The 17502-nt window shown below is 37.8% G+C and overlaps 1 long non-coding RNA gene and 1 pseudogene across 3 annotated transcripts; both read left to right on the plus strand.

Moving 5' to 3' along the window:
* The first annotated feature begins 778 nt into the window (after nt 1-778).
* LOC135628991 (uncharacterized) lies at nt 779-4427 on the plus strand. 3 transcript variants are annotated; one of them, XR_010493127.1, is made up of 3 exons: nt 784-3647; nt 3730-3904; nt 4014-4427. It is a non-coding gene; the product is annotated as an uncharacterized LOC135628991 (long non-coding RNA). The 3 variants fall into 3 exon arrangements; XR_010493126.1 differs by having other exon boundaries at nt 779-3904; XR_010493128.1 differs by having other exon boundaries at nt 779-3647; nt 3843-4427.
* Nucleotides 4428-6092: 1665 nt separating this feature from the next.
* On the plus strand, nt 6093-15903 carry LOC135629145 (auxin response factor 11-like; annotated as a pseudogene).
* The last annotated feature ends 1599 nt before the right edge of the window (nt 15904-17502 follow it).

A 17502-nucleotide genomic window follows, 5' to 3' on the forward strand; every position in this document is an offset into this window, starting at 1 on the left:
GAATAAGATTAAGATTGACTTATAAAGATTTAATGAATATATTACAATTAACTTTAGCTTAAATAATTTAGTTAACGATTATGGTCAAATAAAATTGATAGCCAAAATCCTAACATTTTTGTATTATAACAAAACATAATATTTAGGAGCTCGAATAGGAAATAACTATAAGTTATATAATTTTTCAATTTGATCTATAGTCCCATGTCATAAGTGGACAAAATTAAGATTTACTTATAAGATTTTGATGAATTTTGTTAAAATAAAATTAATAGACCAATTAACTTATCGAGTCATGATAATCTAAGTATAATATCGTTTTATCCTCACAATTGGGTGTTTGAGGACAAGACTAGATCATAATCTTATATTTATAATTTATCATTGCAAAAAAAAAGGTACATCTACTTAAGTAAATAACAAAAGGCTAATAATACTTAAAAATCTATTTCGTTTATAACGAAAGGAAAAAAAAATCAGAAAAGTCAATCATTCCTAAAAACAAATAAATATATGATATTCACAAAAATCCAAAGATTCATTATATTTTCAGATTTTTTAAGAATTTACAAATGATATATACACATTCATATATTATTAATTAGTTTTACTTAAGTTAATGACACTGATGACCTTTTTTAGTATATACATTTACATATTTATCCTTCTACCTTTCAATTTTAGCATATAACATCTTTGCCAACTCAATACAAATATAAGTAACTCGGGAGGGTTTGTATGTAATTTTGCATACTCGGCTATATCACATCGACCCGCATCATAATTGGGCTTGACATCCCACCCGTGGTCTCGAGATCCTCTTCGGCTGCGTCGTCCGTGGTCGCGAGGAGATCACCAAGCTCGAGGGAGATCATCGATCGTAGAAGCTCTCATCAATGATGCTCAGTGGTTCCGGTGGATCTGGCGTCGTCGGTGAGGCATCTCTACCCCTCCCCTCGTTCTCCATCCCGTTTCATTTGACCTAGGTTGGGGGCTTCTATGCATAAATCTTTCGCTGCATGCTGATTCACAAGGGGTTTCGCTACCTCGGGCCTAAAAGTTTGTTCTCGATTGTTATTATTTGGGAGGATTGAATTGATTCTGATTGATACCATGGAGGGATAAGAATTCGGTCGATATCCGTTGATAGGACATCATCCGTGAGATGTATCGGGCTGTGGACAATCTTTGTTCTCTTAACAGCCATTCTGTCGGTAGCGTGACTTGATGTTACTGAGTGGATAGCCTGTGATACTTTTGCCATGGACTTTCAAGAGGATCGCTAATATCGCTATGCCATGAGAATTGATAAAGATGATACAAGCGTTATTATTAGGAGGGATCATCGTCTTTGATGTTCCATCTATTGGTATCAGAATTCCTCTATGATTCCTATAGAAGATATCACCTTGTCAACCTTAATGCAGTTAACTATATTTTTTGATGGCAACAAGTCAATTCCGATCACCTTTTCTCAAATGGAGAATTGGCTTCTCAGAGAAAGAGACCTGAAGTGGTGACATCAAGATTTACTAAAATATTTCTTGTTAAGTTTGTTATCAGACCATGCTTTGATAAGATCCAATTGAAATATGCTATTAGAGGATGAAAGCATCAGAAATTCTTTCTTTGCACATTGCAAAGCTGATGGGCTTGTTCAATGGCTTGTTTCTAGCTTAAGGGCACTAGTAGTTGCACATATCATGGATATTTGAAGGAGACAAGGCAAGACAGGTTTGTTTATTCTTAGGCACTTGCCTATGGGTTCCTGGCCACTGTACATAATGAGAATGGAAGTCCCTACTGCATCAGAAGTCAATCGTGAAGCCGAAAACATAGCAAGAGGACCTCTAGATGTCATCTGTTTAATGAGCACCTGATTGAAAATGGATGATGATCTCAAAGAAGATTGTATTGATCAAGATAATCTTTTAAATAAAGTTTTCAGCAAGGAAATGCTATAAAGCCAGGGAGAGCTTCACCGAGAAATATCTCATGAATTCAGTATGGTAGTAGGTGGTTGGTTTTTGGTGTTGCAGCTTTTCTAGGTTGCCATTGATCTAATTGTGGTGAGATTTCCCTGATCCGACAAAGATGTTGGGATTGTGGCAGGTTTTCAAAGACATCTAAATCCGACTTGACTCTACCCTCTGCTTTAAGTTCATGTACCTTGAGATTCCAAGTCTAGTATTACTTGGTATCTTAGTTTCCTAGTTTTCTAGGTTCATGTACCTCCCGTTCGTCTCTTTATTATTGCTCATCATCATCCAATGTACGTTGCTATTGCCCTGTTATGGTTGCCTTCACCTTGTAATCTTCGTCATGTCATATCCGTGCAATCGGATCCGCTCCACCACGGGGGTTCATAGGAGTTAAGCTTACAATCAACTATATTTCTAGAAAAAGTATTTCTTGTTTTTATGATAATTTTTTTTAATTTTTTTTCTCGAATGACATTATTTTTTAATAATTTTTTTTAATCTCATAAATATCCCTCATCATCATCTATCGCATGTCGCTTTCACCCATGTAATAGTAATAGTTTCTTCACCCATGTGAATGACCTCACAGGTAGTAGAACAAATGGGTCTCACTGATCTTGTGAGAGGAGGCACCTATTGTTTGTGTTAATTAATATTATATTTTTTACTTAAGTTTTGAAGGATCACCACCACCTCCTCTACTATGGAGGATAGATTGTTGTTCTTATCATCTGTGACAAGGGGCATACCCGATCTAGTGGAAGCATGTAACGTTGAAGCCCAATAACTCTCATTTATGGAATTACAAAAAAGATATCACAAAAAAAAAAGAATACCTTTTTAAAAAAATAAAAAAGGTTTTTTTTTCAAAAAATATAGTAAAAGTAAGATATACTTTTTAAAAAAAATATAGATGATTGGAAGTTTAACACTTATGGAAATACTAATGCAGTTTCTTATAATATAATTAATTAATTTATTATACTAGATGTATTTAGGTATTGAATACATCTCTCCAGCACACTTATCCGAGTTACCTAGCAGTGCCCGAGTATAATACCCTATCTCTTGGGCCCTTTGTGTAATGATCACATAGGACAAGTGGGTTTTGGACAGGACGAAGGTGCGGGTGTTTGAATTTACCAAAGAAATAAGAAACTGAAAGCCAATACACGTCAACTCTGCCACTCCGTTTCGTCAGCTTCTTCTTCTCGTCCTTCATCCTCCGTCACCTCCATTCCCATCTTCTCCGCGGACGGGCCATCCGAGCCTCAGCCTTCTCGATCAGATCCGTCTGCCTCATCATGTTCGGGCCGTATGCGACGATGATGCTGATTAATTGTTCCCACTGTCACACCCCGCTGCAGCGCCCATCGGGGGCGTCGTCCGTGCGACGCACCATCTGCAAGTCCATCTCCTACGTGTGCGATTCTTGGGGCGTACCCACGCCACCAGGGGCTTCCCATCCCCTTCCGCCTCCTGGCTCCGTCCCGCCTCCCGCACCCGCCGCCGATGCTGGGTGGTGGTGGGCGAAAGAAAGCGGTGAGGTCACGGATCGGAACACGTGAAACGAGCTTATGGGGTGTATAAATGATGCCAACTGCATGAAGTACCTCCTCATCAATCGCTACAGCTTCGCAAAATCCAACGTCATCATGCTAACAGGTACTACTTTGATCTTTCCTATCACCATTCGCAACAACAGTCGATCGATCGGTCTCTCTCAATTTGGTTCGTTTGGTTCCAGCCATAATCATTGCGAGCATAATCCCTCGTATAAGCTTCTGTTTCTGAGTTCTTTCCTGGAAATTGATGTCATCTATGCGAAGCATGTTAATGGACGTAGTTGCAAACGTGCAGTTTATCTAGAGCTTAAACTCTGGATTGGTTGTGGATCTACCAGATAAATATCAATTACCCAGGTAATTCGCTATGCAGGTGCCCGGTTCATTATTTGAAAAAAAGGGGAAATTATAGTTGAATTAGCACCCCTAACATGAATGATTAGAGCTTGTCAATCTTCTTCCTCAGTTGGATTTGTCAAGGAAAGCCTCTTGATTGGTGGAGTTAGCTAGGACAATGGTGAATGAATATTAAGATGCTGCATCTCAAAAGGGAGGGAAAAAGACACGGGACTGGTGCCTATGGAACTGAATCATGAGTTGCAATCTAAGATCAGAATGCTCAGAGAACTAGTAGATAATTCCATGAATCAGAATGTTTACCATTAGTTTATAACAAAGGAAGAATTTGTTCAAAGAAATGCTTATGGCCGTGTATGTATGTTCATCACTTCCATAATCTTGATTCTTTTTCAACCATTATGGCATCAGATTGATAATTATGTGCAGCAAAGCAATCCATAATCACTTGAAGTGGTGAATAAAGCAGCTCTGTTTTTTTTTTCTTTTAATTTTATGAAAGATAATTGTGTTTTTCTTGGCACATCTGCTTTGATGCAAAGATGAGTATTGTAGACTATCTTGCTTTGATGACATTTAAGCCCATTTTAAACTTTAGGGCATATACATTTTCATTGTATTTGTTAAATAGAAACCTGTACTTGATAAGCCAGTTCCTACTTGTCACCTGGAATTGTTGTATCCTTGTTTCCTAAGATATGAGATTCTTTGAGCAATTGAAGTCTATCACAACAAATAGAAAAAGTTAATGGGTCCTAGTTCATTATGTTAATGGGTCAATGCATAGGTGTAGTCTTCTTTTATGCATGCTAGAGAAAGAAATGCCATATTGATGGAAGAAAAATGCTACACACCAATGTCAAAGAAATCGATAAGCCGTCAGAAGATGTTTCTCAATGTCAGTCAAATCAAGCAAAACAGATGTAAAACATGTGCATAATCAATGACAACAGAAGACACTTCAAGTGCAAGAGAGAAGGTACACAGTACAGAGAAAAAGGTTTTGCATAAAGACGAGTGTTAAAGTATGTTCTGTATGGACAATTACCGCAGCTTGTCTTTCTCTGCTCCAACGAGCGTTAAAATATGTTCTGTGCTTGAAGATGTACAGTGGATGATGCTGAAGTGGTGTCCTCCGAATGCTGATGCTGTTAAAATATGTTCATTGGACTGTTGCTTCTGGTGTTTGGAACGTGACACCACTTACTTTGTGGTAGGATGTTTAAGGGAGGTTTTTGGTTCACGGGATGAAGGGTGCAGCATGGAGGTTCCTCTTCTGTCGCGGGGAGAGGCTGTTGTTCACCATTCTGTCTTCAGTTTTGTCTCAATACAAGTTAATCTTCTAAGATTGCTGGTTGAAGATGTCTTCCATTCAAACAAATGTCCGAGTCTCCGGTCTAAAAAACGCTGCAGCACTGTTAGATGAAATGAAGCTCTTGGGTGACGTTCCAAGCAAGCCAAGTGAGTGATTTTCTTCTTCATTACACCTTCATGTATAATGCTCATTTTGCGTAACTGTAATATTTGGTGGAAGTATGCTCATTTACTTAAGATTTTTTTTGTTTGTTCATTCACTTGTTGTTGAATTGAAGAAAATATTCAGCTTACTATTATGTGTCGGTGCAAGAAAGGTGTTAAATTCTGAGTTTTGGCATGCCTGTGCTGGACCACTTGTATCATTGCCTCAACCTGGCAGCCTACTAAACTATTTTCCACAGGGATACAGTGAACAGGTTCTTTTCTTTCTGATCATCTCATGTATTGTGGATACGGATTCTTGTCTTGTCTTTATATCATCTTTCCTGGAGATCACCTAGCTCGAAATCTTCGGCAGCAAAATGACATTCAAAAATTTGCACAAGCATTTGTTAATAGAAAAACAGACTTCAAATTTCTTGTCTTATTGATTTTAGTTGTGATTTGACCAACAGTCTTTTTCTCTGTCCAGAAATTTTCTAACAAACCTAGATTGACACTTGAGTGATCTGGGTTAAGAACTAAAGATTTAAAATTTTGGTAGAATGGCTTCTTCTGCATGATAAAACTTTCGAAACTTTGATTCCTATTATGATTCGAATGCCATTGATAATCACATATGTTAGGCAGGATTAAATGCAACTCACATTTAGACATTACATATCCATACTAATTTTCATCAGATATATTTGGATGTTTTTTGATTTATGGGATGGTGGACATTGTAAAGTTTGCTTTAAGCCATCATTTCTGAGCCAGAAAAAGATATTGATCAAGTTATTGTTGCAAAAATTTAAATCTATTCATTCTTTGGTTTGTTAATTATCTTCAGGCTTCTGGTCAGGTGACTGCTTCAACTAGAAAAATAGCAAACTCACAGATTTCTGCCTACACAGATCTCCCATCTCAATTGATGTGCCAAGTTCACAATGTTACACTACATGTGAGTATGGTATGTGATGTTGGCTTTCTACTATTTCTTTATTTAAAATATTTATGAATACTTGCCTTTTTCTGATTGGCACATATTCCTAGGCTGACAAGGAGACGGATGAAATATATGCTCAGATGACCCTTCAGCCAGTAAGTTCTGTAAGATTTTCATCTTGCTTTGTTGAATTACATATTTTGATACTCATGTTTCCATTCCAGGAATTAGATTTCTCTAATAATAATCGTTGATCTTGCCTAGACAGCTTTTATTTTTCTTTATAAAAGACATGCCAGTTTCTTTGGTAACTGATTTTTTTCCCTTAGCTTTTTGAGATTCGGTCACAACATATTGTAATTCTACATCTTTGTGCAAGTTAATCTTGTTAGTTAAAATGAGGCTTCTCTTTTCTTGTGGGAGAATTCAATTACAACTCATTTTAGTTTGAGAAGGTGAAACTATAAGAGTGCAGCAAAAAAGCGTGCATTTGTTGGTTCCAAATATTGTCCTCCAAGACTTGGAGTTGAGAGAAGATGTTCACTAGGTGGCTAAGACCTGAGTGCTTTACAGTGACTTAGAAGCTTGCATTTGCAATCCAGCACTTCATGCAACACTATCATGAAGATATGATGGCATTATAGTGAAAATTAAAATGTACTTTTTGAGCTATTAGTTCAAGAGTGGATTCCTACTAGTATTTTGATTCTTATCTTTCTCTTTTCCTTTCGGGAAAATGATGTCTTTCCTATTCCAGATCTAGGTCATATTAGATGTAAGCACCCAACTGAGTTCTTCTGTAAGATTTTAATTGTAAGTGATACTAGCACACATGGTGGATTCTCAGTACCTCGAAGGGCTGCCGAAAAGCTATTTCCACAGTTGGTGAGGAGTTGGTTAATTTTCTGCCGACTTTCTATTGGACATGCCTTTAAACTTGCTTATATTTCCCAGGATTATTCAATGATCCAAATCAGAACTTATTGTCAGGGATTTGCACGATAACTTGTGGACATTTCGACACATCTATCGTGGTAGGAGTATAGGCATATAGACATGATAACTTTCTTACAAAAGTTGTAAGTAACAGAGTGCTTTCCTCTTCTTTCCAGGATAGCCGAAGAGACATCTTTTGACCACTGGATGGAGTTTGTTTGTGAGTGCAAAAAGGCTTAAAGCTGGTGATTCTGTTTTGTTTATCAGGTAAAATGGCAGAACATGAGGAAATATGTTTCTGATTGTAATTATATTACAATTTGATCTTGGGATTGGCTTTTCAAAACCTAGAAACTTGGAAATTATTGAATGATTGTTCTTTCATTGCTTTAATTGTTGTATTCTACAAGATCATAGAAGATATAGTGTAGATTTCTCATAGCCAGTGTCCAGGTTCATAAAATATATAGAGTTATTCTCTGATATTCTTAAAGGATAATTTTCTTGGTCTGTTCAAGTTTATCTGTTCTACTTTTATACAAGCAATTGGAAACTAATTGGATATATGCTGATTTAAAGACATCATGAGGGTTCAAAAAATAATTTCCCATGGACTTCCTATGATTATGCTCTTGCGGAGATGCCTCGTGAAATTTTTTTTCCTTCCAATAGTATCGCTGAAATTTCAAATACCATGACTGTGAAAGTAACAAATTATTGACGAGTTGAGGTTGGCTAAAATGAAAACTTGTGTTAGGTTTGGGCCAAAGTTGGACAATATCAAACATACCATATAACCGCCAGATCCTATAACCCAGATACGAATCATGGACATTATAGTAGGTTGAATAAATTCTGATTTTATTTATATAATCTTCTCTTAATCAACTCAAACCTGACCTTGTTGGAAACAGATGAACTGTTGAGATGCTGGTTTTAGTTTGAAACATTTTAATAGTTTGCAAATATAATAATTATAAGGCTTGTCGGGAGTTATTTGATGGCACGACCTGCTTAAGGTGGATCTATAAACGCTTTTCTGACTGCATAGGTTTTCAAAGATGATTTCTGTGTCCATGTCACTCAATCTCGACTGACTCTTGTTGCAAGTTTGAGATTTCTGTGCATGTGAACTCCAAAATGTCCATTGCTAACCAGTGTGTTATATACCCTATAGAAGGCTTTCTGACATTCTTGATGCACAATTTAAGGAATAAAGGGTTTGCAGATCCATTATAAGCTAATCCATGCCATCAACAATTATAGAGGAGTCTTATGAACAATTTTTGTACTGGAAAGGCAACCTACTGAAAATTGTTGAACTTTATGACAAGGGCATCTCCTGTTAGTTTCATTTATTCCGACAAACTTGGTTTGACTTGGATTTTCATTTTATATATCATATGAAGATAACTTATAATTTTGTACTAATCTCTTCTAAATGAATCTGCACCAACCTGGTCTCATCCTGATTATTGACTGAGAATGCAAAGCATACCTACTAGTCCACATTTTTGATAAAAATAAAAAAGCATGAAGATTTGATCTGAGTGAGTCCTTGATCCAGTCAACCAAATCTAATAGTGACCAAGCAATTATGATCTGCTTCGATCAAATGCCTAAAGTTGGAACCAATCTGGTCTTAGAGTGAGGGAAGTTTTTGTTGGAACATACATCTCAAACAATGGAGCTATTCTCAGATCTGTTTGTTTGTCCCTCATCTAGGTTGGTTCAGGTCTGTTGGATGGGTTGGATAAAAAATGTTACCCCTATGAAAAGTCATCAATTTATTAGAAGACAAATCCGAAATGATTTACTCTGTTCCTTTCAGACTTATTAGAGCTCAAGTATGGGGAACAAGGAAGCAGACATTCCCATGTTTCCTTTATTAGATGCTTGTTATTATGTGAAACCAGAAAGCAGACATTCCCATGTTTCCTTTATTAGATGCTTGTTATTATGTGAAACCAGAAATTAGGCTTCAGATATTTTTTTATAATCGTTGTTATGCTAGTCGGAACACAATCAAGCCTTGGGCAGGTTGACACAAGAATAATGTATTGAAAATTTATTTAATTGCAATATACTGGAAGTTTATGCTTATGTAGAAGGTAGTATGTTATGAATTACTATTTGAATAGCTGAAGATTTTTGGTTTTACTTGATGTATATACATGCACATTATGAATTGCTGTGTGGGGCTAGTTTGAGTATTTTATCTTTTGGTAAAAAAAAAGATCATCACCAGAAACTAATGACATGTGTAGTGCATACAGGGATGAGAAGTCACAGCTACTCTTGGGTGTTAGACGTGCCAACCGTAAACAAACAGCCCTAACATCATCTGTACTTTCCACTGACAGTATGCATATTGGTGTCCTTGCTGTGGCAGCTCATGCTGTGGCAAGTAGGAGTCCATTCACTGTGTACTATAATCGTAGGTACATTGTTTTGCTCTTGTTTGATCACCATATTTTAAAACTTTGAGCTATTTTTGTTCTTGATTCTTATTTATTAATATTTCTTTTTTTTTTCTCAGAGCATGTTCTTCTGAGTTTATAATTCCTTTAACCAAGTATCATAAAGCTGCGTATACCCAGTTATCAATTGGGATGAGATTTGGCATGACGTTTGAAACTGAGTCAAGTAAACGCAGGTTGTTTTCCTATCATCACTGTGTATTCTTACTGTTTATATGGTAGTTGTTGTCAGTTCAAGCATAGCAATTGTTCTATGGGATCAATGCATAAATATTTATTTATTTGTGATTTTGAGTATGTAACAGTAATAGTCATGCATGTAATAATTTCTAGTTATTTAAAATCAGGCATAGTGGTTGGTACAGGTTGGTTATTACCCGTCCAATTATAAACTGGTGTGTGGACCAACCAATTCTAGTTCATACCATTGTAATGGGTGTACCAAACTGTGCATAGTATTTATTGATTCGACCATGAACCACCAGTTATTGTTTAGTATAGTTTCATACAACCTAGTTTGATTATCATACCAAGCTTACCAACCAGATTTTACAGTCGAAACATGGTGTACTGAGTGATAGACCTACTCCATGATCACCTATATTCAGTTTCAAGATCTACTTTTTTTTTTTTCCTTTCTTTGCCTTCTCATATATGTTCTCTCTCTCTCTCTCTGTGTGGCTCTTTCTCTCTCTGTTCCTTTCCTTCGCCACTTCCTTCTCGCCATGGCATCATCACCACTGCCTCCTCCATCTTGCCCCATTGTCATTACCTTCTCCACCTCCTGCTTGACCTCTGGTAAGCCTCTTCCTCTTCAGCCAAACCTTCCTTCCTCCCCCCTCTTCACCTCGTATACTCTTGCCCTCTTATGCTCCTATTTCTCTCTGGTCCAGGCCATACAAACACATACCAAGTATCAGTATGTCAATACATATTGGATCCATACTGGTCCGGCTGCCGATTGGTAGTAACACCCAACCGTGATTTTAGGCCTCGATAATTTCCATTATGAATCCCATGGTTCATTGTTTTCTCTGATGGATCTCTTTTTTTCTTTTGCTACTGAAATTGTTATGATGAAAATTATGAATTTCTAAATCTTCAGAAAAGGATTACTTTGACCTATTGGTTCAGACTACCAGTGCTATATTTTTACTCACACCTAAGTAGACCAAAATCTTACTTCTATTTCCATGGTCCTAAGGTGCTCATTATTTATCAATCACTACTGCAGTGTTATACGGAGTTTATTATGATGCAATATGTCCATTGATTTGACTCATAAGAATTCTCTCCAGGACAAGAAATCCAATTAACTGTACATGCTATCTTTATTATTGCTTCCAAATTGCATTAGTTAATTTTGCTTAATATGCAGAAGCACAAGATATAAATAAATATAGCTTCTTTGGTTTTAGCACATGGCCATTCTCAGGCTCTCTTCTTTTTGAGGCATATGCCTTCTTTTCGAAGCTGCCACTTCTCCACCCAACAGAACCTAATTTACCATTATAGATGATGCCCTTCGTTTGGTGGAAAGTTTATAGATTAAGTTTGGAAGAAATCTTAAATAATTTTCTTTGGTGGAAAGTTTATACATTTGTTTAATTAGGCAATTATAGTTTTCTGAACAAGCTTATAGGTAATGATATGCTTAGCTATTTTCCTACTGCTTTGCCTCGATGACCATGGGGAAAATTTCAAGTGATATGTCTATATGCTTAGAAGTATGGGTATGTATAAACTCGAATTTTGCACATCTGTATGTGTTTATATTCCAACAGAGTAATGTATCTAATATCTATGTGAATTTTCATCATGCTGCCTAAATGTGCTCGTCAATAATTATTTTCTTTGGTGCTTAAGTTCTACAAATTCAGTAAACTCATTATGTAGCATTTATGGACCTTTTTTTTAATAGGAATTAACATCCTGAAATGTGTTGCTTGTTCTTGTAGATACATGGGCACAATTGTAGGTATCAGTGATTATGATCCTGTCAGATGGCCTAATTCAAGGTGGCAAAACCTGCAAGTGAGTCAGCTTTTGCTCATGCATTTACAAAAAAAGATCAACGTTGATGATTGAAATTGATTGACTTCTCCTTTTGCTCTAATTTTGTGTTTCCAGGTGGAATGGTATGAACACGGTTATGGAGAAAGACCTGATACGGTCAGCTTATGGGAAATTGAAACCCCAGAAAGTCTTTTTGCATTTCCTAATGCAACTTCAAGTTTAAAAAGACAATGTCTTCCTGGATATGTAGGTGAGTGTTTTCATATTGCTTGGAAGAGAACTCTTTGTGGCTTTTCTTGTTTGTAACCTTCAGTGACAAAGAAAATTGCTATCACGTTGATTTCTATGTGATTTTCTAATCGTAGCACAGGTGGGAACCAAAGATTGATGTAGAACTTGTTTGTGAAATTCTATTCTCATTGCAAACACTTTTTCGCCCTGAGATATATAATGTGATCTATCCTGCCCATATTTTGGTTCCTAGGAATTTTATCTTGTTTAATAATGCACTAAAATTTTTGTCAAATATTTTATTTGAAAATACAGCACAATATAACATTTCCTTTTTCTGCGGACACCTAGCTAGAAAGGACCAGGAAGCCTTAGCCCTAAGATTTACTGGAATATAAGATACTAGTTTGATGTGTGCTGTGGAAATGTTTCCGATTAGTTATGTTCCTAATTTTCCTGCATTCGCTATAATACCGTTTCAACAATCATTGCATCATGAAGTGTAATTTATTTGCACCAGTGACATTTCTGGTTAGCAAAGAATCTGACAATGTCAAAATGTGGTTGTTATCATGCAAAATGCACTCCACTAAAATTTCATTAACCAATCATAGTTAGATTGCGTAGCTAGTGATAAAGTCAACAAAATAAAAGATATATATGTTCTCTGAGGATTGGTTTGACAGTAGCCTAAACTTATATTGGGATTACAGCAGTCAGTAGACTATGACCTCAAGGGGACAGCTGCAAATAAATATTGTTCCCGAGGGTACATGTGCAAGTTAATGCTTTGAAGGGTCAAATATGTGATTCTTTTCATAATGTCATACAGTTCGGTTTGTAACATCCTGATTATTTTGCTTATGTGTTGTAGGTCCTGCAATAAACAATCAGTTTGTAAGTTTGAAGCCATTTACAAATCCAACTGAAGATGGAAATGTCGACACACAGCACTTTTTCGCTTGTTTTGGGTCAGAAAATTTTTCGAGGCTTCTTAACAAGCCTTGTAATCCTAATTGTGATGGCCTGCTTGGACATCACCAGTCCATATATGCCGGTATTTTGCAGAATGTTAGAAGCCGTGAACTCTCAAGAAGTTTCTCAGTAATTATGCCAGCACTGCATACAATGGGAAGTTCTACTCAGCGGGAAGTAGTCACCACAGCAGCAATGCAGCAGAAACAACATTTCTCTACAGCTGAAAATGCTGCGATGGCAAATCCCAACAATTTTGAGCCCACAGAGACATTTCAGCTCTCTTGCATTTCGGATTCTGGAACACCCCAGTGCATCACAACAGATATTCAAGAATATTTTGGCACAAAATTAAACTCCCTAGGTGATGAGCTGCTTGTCCAAGGCATCCTTTCATCTGAGGTTCACAACTTAGTTGTTCAAGGGGACTGCACTGTGTTGCAGGGTGTATCTATCTCATATGGGATAATGGACTTGTTCGAGGAGAGTAACAACCAGGGTGAGACAATTGGCAATCTCCATCTTGACCCTATCAATGAAAGCATGGATATGGGCCGTGTTCCAGGTGCAGCCATGGACAGCCTCAGTCCAATAGGATCTTCCTGGTTTCAAATTCCTTCAGTGATGCCAGTTTGTAATTTCACTTCAAATCAGGAATCATTGTCTCACATTACTTCAACAAGAATGACAGACTCAGTATTCTCGCTACACGACGTTCCTGACAGCTCTGCAGGCACATCATCTGCCAGCATAGCTACAAATGATTGCAGCTTATACCGAGGTTCCAGGAAGCAAGCATGTCGACAACCTTTAAGAACATGCACTAAGGTGGAATACTAGTTTCGAATATTGGAATTACTTCAAGAATAAACAAAACAAATTATCTTTTTTACTAATAAAGTGATGATATCTTTGTTGAACAGGTTCAAAAAGTAGGATCTGTTGGAAGATCAATTGATGTAACACGCTTTAGTAATTATTATGAATTGAGATCTGCAGTTGCCTGCATGTTTGGATTAGAGGGACAACTGGATGATCCACATGGTTCAGAATGGAAGCTTGTTTATATAGATTACGAAAATGATTGGGGATGATCCTTGGGAGTAAGTGTCGACTTTCCTTTCCTTTTTTCCATGCAATTGCTTAGATTCATTAATAACCCAATGGGCCCAATAAGATTCTTCTTTTCTGAAATATGTTTTAATAATATTATTTTTCTTCATATCTTTGTAATTTGTATATAAAGGTGATTTGGTTTTCACTATATTCTTTTTTCCATCTAAATTTAGTATTGTGGTGCAAACCCACAATAAAGGAAACTTGAGAGTACCATCATGTGAATCTTAGAGCTTTTGGTTTCAAATGTTTACTCGGTCACTTAACCAAGTGGTTAGGTTTCTAGATCAAGTTATCTTTCTTCCTAGACAAATTTGACTGAGCTACCCTACCCACATTGGCTTATTGATTTACTTACACAGTTATTTTTTGTCTTTGGATTCCTTTCCATTTTAAGAGTAAATAAGGGTGTGCACTGACGAGCCATGTCAAATTTTGTACCTTAAGGATCCTCATTTACATAAATTTCGCATACCAATTCAAGAATATTGTCCTGATTACTGAATGACCAATGCAAGTTTAACTATTCAATTTAGTTGCTTTTGTTGCACCAAGTCATGCATGCTTCTTGAATGGTTAAGTTGCAAGAATGAACTAGTCTTCCTCCCCGAGCTATGAAGCTGGGGAGTCATGGTTGATTGCATGATTTCAGCAAAAACAGAAAGGAAATTTCCTGTCTAGTCATGGTCGATAGCATCCTAACCATCTTGGTTGTCCTCTGACGAGATAAAGGTTCTCTCCATGTCGCTGAACTCTGATAAGTGCAGCCTCGTTGTGCCAGAGATGCATGGCTAGTGGTGTCTGCATTTGCTGGGATGGCCCCAAGAATCCTTGTTGTGGTCTAAGCACAAAGAAAGGAAGAAAATACTGGAAGCGGACAAAATTATAATGGCATCTTTAGGGTACATAGAAATAATGGTTCGTTGCACATCTTTAGTTCATTGCCATTTTAATTTTCTACTTCCTCTCTCTCTGTCTCTCTTTCTCTCTTAACATAGTTATTGATAGTGTTCTTTGGACAGCCATTTTATACCACAATTTGAGTATCTTGGTATCATTGCCGAGAAATGTGCTAGAGAATAGATGTTTTTGATCTGTGTTTCTTAGGTGTTAAGTTTACATATAATCATAGTTTCTTTAGTACATTTCAAGTATCATTTTGTACGGTCTATCTGCCAAAGCCAATCTGAAAATGATCATCTCATTGGTGTTTTTAATCGGTTGACCGTCAAGTCTATCATGACTCCATGTCTTGTTCATAAAATATCCACCCAAGAAATGATTTAGTTCGAGCTATATCATGTCTCTCTAATTGCTAACAATTGAGTGCTTCTCTGCACCTGTAGGGAGTTCATAAACTGTGTCAAATGCATCAGAATTCTATCACCTTCTGAAGTGCAGCAGATGAGCCGGGAAGGCATGCAACTGATGGATGGTTTTGCATGAACCATCAAGTAAAAGCAAAGACATCTCTCACGACATTGTTCGCGATGACCATGCAGCTCGGAGAATGAAGCAAATACATCTAATGTTTCCCAGTGAATTATTTGTATTTTTTTCTCTCCCCTCCATCTTGTATATTATTTGCTCTTTTTCTTTCGAGTGAGAAAAGGTTATGCTTATTAGAAGCTTCATGTAATGAAGCATAAATCTCGCGATCACTTGAAGCCCATGATGGATATTGTACGGAATGTAAAACCTAAAGGGTTTAATTGGTGTGGGTTTTAGTGTAAGCAGTGGTTCCCTGCTGTTAGTTCTTTCCAAAGAAAAGAAAGGAAGTCACTAAATGGAACAATGCTGTCAAGTTTGAATGTTCATGTAACTTAAGGATTCCATTCCCATGTTTGCTGCAAAATTGATGTTTAGGATGGGTGTTAACACTTTCTGGATGTTATCAACTCCTACTGCTATCTGCCCTTTGACATGTCTATAGCATATGAAATTGAGCTACAGTCTTCAATATCCAGTAAAATGGTTAATCAATGATTAACCAATAATTGATACACAAGCTGAAGACACTGTAGTGCAGATTTGCTGTTGTAAGCATAGAATAGTTTCTTCTTTCTTGGCATTACCTTCCTACTGAAAGAAATTAGTGACTGTACACTGGTAATTAACCACATGTTTCACTTATTTTGAATACGGTAAACGACCAAACCTGTTCGATGAAATGACTGGCCGACGAAATGGGTCGGCATGAATCTAAAGAATCGACCCATCACCTGTTCTCCAGCGAATGCGACGCAAATCAACTTCTCTCTGGCTTCTGCAGCACGGCCGAGAGACGTATCTGCGTCTTCCCCTATGAGCTTGCGTCGGCTTCTCTTCCACCACCTGATAGGGAATATTTTTAACTGGACGTCACAAAGGAGCCAAAAAAAAAAAAAAGGCTGACTCACCCTCCACGGGGCAATAACGTAGAGGTGGTTATAATTTGTCGGCCCCCATGAATTACAGTTCACGAGTGGTCGTTCGGGTTAGCCCGGTCGATCCTCGTGGACAACAGTCCACGGGAGACTGTTCGAGCTGTCATGAGAGGCTCTTTGTCGTCCTTGTGGATAAGACGCTAAAGGAGAGGCATTGAGATTTTTATAGAAGATTCTCTCGATCAATCAAGTATAAAAGTCAACCCCCGACGCTGGCCCAAGGGTTGGACATTTCTCTAAAAAAACTTCATTTACACTATATACCACTCGAAAGCTAACTTGGGTGTCGGAGGGTTCAGGTTAGGAAACTCTCTCCGACGCTGACCTTTGTGCAGGAGCCCATCTCGGAGGGTTCAGGTTAGGAAACTCTCTTCGACGCAGACCTTTGTGCAGGAGCCCATCGAGAAGCTGGATTCCACGTCTGCCCAACCTCGGGACCACCTTGGGTACTCGAAAGCCACCTAAAAATCACTTCGAAGCCACCTTGGATATCTCGGTGCCTCATCAATGACCTTGTAGGATTGCCACAAGGATTCCTTGGACGACCCCACGTCTTAGGGTCAAGACTAGACCATGCTGACTCACTGTCGATGGTACTCTCCCTATAACATTTTGGTGCTAGAAGGAAGGCCTTAATGTTGTAGGAATGTCCGCTCGTAAACTCTCTCAGTAACGCTCCAGTGAGGAAGCCCTGCACCCAACCCATGATACATTCACACAAGACGGGCAACCGTCCTCCTTTCCTTAGGTGAATGCGTCCACCTCCACTCGGAAACTGGGGTATTACTGGTGCTTGTTCAATGACCCAGAACTTTCACCTTCGGGTTTGAACGTTAGGCACTCGGTTGTCCTTGCTGAAGCATTCTTGAGCCTCACACATTAGGTGCAGGTTCTCACAGGGATGATGAAGGCCATCGCACCGCTTTTACCCCAATTGGCCTAACAGACTATGCAGCTATCATAATTGCGATTGATGTCTTAACCACTACTAGCACTAGCACTTGTCGGGGTTCC

This window comes from Musa acuminata, chromosome BXJ3-1 (assembly GCF_036884655.1).
Source record: "Musa acuminata AAA Group cultivar baxijiao chromosome BXJ3-1, Cavendish_Baxijiao_AAA, whole genome shotgun sequence".
Classification (NCBI taxonomy): domain Eukaryota; kingdom Viridiplantae; phylum Streptophyta; class Magnoliopsida; order Zingiberales; family Musaceae; genus Musa; species Musa acuminata.